We start from the raw sequence: 4174 nt of genomic DNA on the forward strand, positions 1-4174 counted from the left end.
TCTCTTTAGCTGATGCACTGGCTATGAATCAGAAGAATCAAGAGCTGAAGGAAGATATCGAGGCTCTCAAGGCGGCGGCGCAGACCTTCATGTTTAAGATGGTGATGGCCGTGAATGGAGCCAGGGTCGTTGCTCGCTGGGAGTTGCTGAGGGAGTGGCTAAGGAAGCAGAGTGCCCAGTGGGACTTGGTCACGTCGTTGGAACAGTACAAGGCTGTGGTCCAAGAGGAAGCCAGGAAAAAATGTGCCCCCCTTCCCACTTTCGAGGATGAACCTGCTATTCCACCGTCTTCTGATCTGGATGTGGATTCATCCGTTAAGCCGAGAGGATTTCCGACTTGAACTGCTTTTCCTTTCTCTGTTTGTTTAAACCTTGGTCCTTCATCTGGATGTTGATTCATCCGTTAAGCCGAGAGGATCTCCGACTTGAACTGCTTTTCCTTTCTCTATTTGTTTAAGCCTTGGTCCTTTGTGGCCTTTATTATTTCTTCGATCAATGGCCCTGCCGTGGCCTTCTTTTTATCCAGACTTTTGCTTGCTTGCTTTAAATCGAGCCATTGCATTAGGTTTGTTTTGGTTCTAAAGACTATGGACCGGTCGTACGGTAGCCTAGGAACCCTGAGGTTGTGGAGGAGGAGCAGAGGCTCTCTTTGGATCCTTAGATCGTGTTTGGGACCCGGAGGTCCCTGTCAGACCACAAGGTCTTTTATCTGGGACCCGAAGGTCTTTTCGTCTACCCTTCGATGCTGTCTCCCGAAGACCGTAGCAAACCCATTTCCTGTTTTCCGCCATTCGAAGTCATCGATCAAACTTTACGATAAAAACCGCGGAAAGTTTGTTTTTATCGAAAGAAGTCGTGATAAACGATTCAAGTCGAAAGACGGACCAAAGGGACCTAAGACATGAATCGAAGCCCACCTTACGATTTCTTAACCAGCAGCCCGTAAACCGTGGGACGGTTTATACTTGGTTCGCAAGGAAAGATAAATGTCAAGTTTCCGCGGATAAATACGAAATTTTGAAGATAATTACGAAGATCAGGAAAAATTGAATATCTCCATTTTTAGGCTATGATGGCTTAAGGGCAGAAGGGGAAAAGTGTAAACCGACCTAGGAGCGAGTATATAAGGAGTCCTAGGCGAGAGGCATGGAGGAGGAACTTTGAGAGCAAACTTATCACTTAGAGCAATTAGGCAACTTTCCGTTTTTGTTATTTCGAGCTGCGACTCAACTAGGTTTTGCTGTCTTAGGTTGTTAGAACTAGGAATCTCGCCGACAGCTCTCATAGCCGAGGCTTCTACCATGTTGTAACGCTCATACGCGAATTCGGAATAAAACTCATTTTTCTCTCTTTTTACTATTTCATATACTTTATCGTTATTACCTCGTGTTCTGATTGCTTAGCGTGTGGTATTAGCAGATATCCGGACATCTGGGAAATTAGGGTTTTCCTACTTTCATTATTTAAATGGAAATCGACAGTGTGAATTTTGGTTCCCACAGGGATCCCCGGAACCGGGGTTCCTTCCAGCGGGGATCCAGAGGCCGGTGTCCTGCCTGGGGTCTGGAGGAATTTAATACCTGAATATTTTCCCCCAACAATCCTTGTTAGGAGATTTTTGTGTAGGATCTTTGTGAGTACCACAAAACGATGGAGAAGGCTAGCATTTGTATTAATTTCGAGAGATACAGTTGAGATAAAGACTTGAAGAGACGTTTTATTGAGTAGACAAACTAGGATTACAATGATTTGAGTAAGAACCCTAATTCTAGCCGTGTAGCCCTATTCTCTAAGTCTCCAATTGTCGATCCCTTGCTTTAGGGTTTAGGTTCCTTTATATAGTTTTCCTAAGGCGGGCCTTAGTCGGTTGGAGTAGGTTAAACTCTTCTATATTCGGAAATATGAAAGGTTCTCCTTATCGGAAGTATTCCATTTTCCGGGGGAAGGGGGCGATCCTGGGACCGAACCCGGAAAGCTCCATAGCGGGAACCAGAGTTCCTTCTAGCGGGGATCCTGGGAACTGGGGTTCCTTCCAGTGGGGATCCAGAGGCGGTGTTCTGCCTGGGGTCTAGAGGAATTCAATACCTTAGTATTTTTCCCCAACAGTTTGCCCCTTATTGTTCGATTTCACCATCGAACTCGGGGAATAACCTGTGCACTCAAGTCAACCGGAGTTGCTCATTCTCAGCAGGCTTCCCTTAGGCAAGACATCGCTCTAGCAATCCTGCGATCCGGGTTCCACTCAGTTCGGAACCATACTCTGAATCCGGGGGATGATCAGTTTCCCCTATATGAGACATGGGTCTGGTGCTACTTGGACCACTGATTCTTGTCGAAGAGGGGAAGCTCTAGGCTTCTGATGATGTATTGGAGACGGTGGAGTATGGATGTAACACCCCCGAACCGTCCTAAGCATAGGTCGACCCACCGGCCAACAATCAAACAAGAACATGACCAATCGACCGTCCAACACCCAGGGTTGGAGATGAAAGGCCAACCGGCCAGCCAACAATCAAACAAGAACATGACTGACCGTCCAACCCAACACCATGGTTCGGAAGCGCTACGTGACGGGCTAGGGATGAAGCTCATATAAAATAAATACTTTATTGATTTAGGAAACATTCATACATAGAATAATTTGAGACTGGGCCCGGCCTAATGCCAAATCGAGCCAACAAACACATAACAGAATACCGTTTACAGAAGGCATGAAATCTACTCCGGCGGTCCTAACGTCCAGAACCAAGCTATCCGATCATCCTTACCTCAAGCGACCTGCAAAAAGGACAACAGAGTTTGATGAGTAATCTTGTATTACTCAGTGAGCTGGCGGCCTCTACCCGCAACCTAGACTCTAACCTAGACAACCCAAAATAACAATCAATATAGCCCTAGCAAGCAATAAATGCTAAGGCTAAGCAAACTGTTACTAAGTTAGACTTGGCCTCCTGCCATGATCTAACTTCAAGTAACGAGAACCTGCAAGAAAACAAGTCAACAACCAATCCCTAGTTAACCATATATACGCTTGAGTTGATTGCTCATGTAGTGTTAGACACTTTGACTATACAAGTATCATTAGCCGATCGACTAACAATCAAACGAGAACATGATCGGCCAATCAATGATACCGAATAGCTTTAATATCAACCACCCTTCACAAGCAATCACTCGAACACATACAGGCCAACGTCAGGCTTACAATAACCAAATACACACCAAGCCTAATCCGGTACCTAAATCAGACTTAAGACTTAATGTCAGAACCTGCAAGCAAAAAAATCAACCACAATTACAATAATAACTATGAGTATCTACGACTCGATCTAACTCGTAATACCGTATATCGGTGCTATACTAACTCTATGGTTCCATAACCATCTACTACACTCTAACACAACACAACACACTACCCCGGGAAATGGTGACTTAGTGTTCATCCTCTCTATCAGCAATATCCTATATTCCTACCCCAAAGGCAAGAAGAAGGAGCTTTCAACCGACCGCGGTCCACAGTCCTTCACCATGAAGAAACTGACAGGCCTCGACAGGCTGATCTGGACTCGTGGACCTGAACTAACTCCGGACAGAACTTCCGCTTGACCATCAAAGATACTGACTGCCTTGGACGGACTGATTTGGACAGAGCTTCCCCGTCACAATCGTAGAGAATCGTCGATTGGACGGAACTGGCCTTCGCGGTGGAGTATCGGTCTTCATAATCGACCATACTCTAGATTGGCCACATTCTTTCTCTCTCTCTCTCAGCCCACGTTTGGAGTGACTTCCCATCTGAACTGGTCTTCAGTTGGACAGAACCTTCCCTAGGCGCTAACTCGAAATCAGTAGAGAACTGATCTTGAAAACTCTCTAAAACTCTCGAAATAGCTCGGAATCACTTGCTTTCTTTTTCTACTTCTCTCTCACATTTTTAACTTGGTTTGGACAGGTCTGGATGTGAAGAAATGAGCTGGGGTCGTGGGGTAATTATAGGAGACAGCAGCCAATCAGATTCAAGTTAGTGGCTGCCCGTGTGTCGCTTCGCATGGCTCCGGACGCATGCGCGGCGGCACCTCGTGCTCCACATGGCTGGCTGCATGTCCAGGACACATGCAGAACGCCACAAATCCTCCCAGATGTCAGGCTGCATGACTAGAGCTCACGCAAGGCG

This window comes from Brassica oleracea, unplaced genomic scaffold (assembly GCF_000695525.1).
Source record: "Brassica oleracea var. oleracea cultivar TO1000 unplaced genomic scaffold, BOL UnpScaffold00640, whole genome shotgun sequence".
NCBI lineage: Eukaryota > Viridiplantae > Streptophyta > Magnoliopsida > Brassicales > Brassicaceae > Brassica > Brassica oleracea.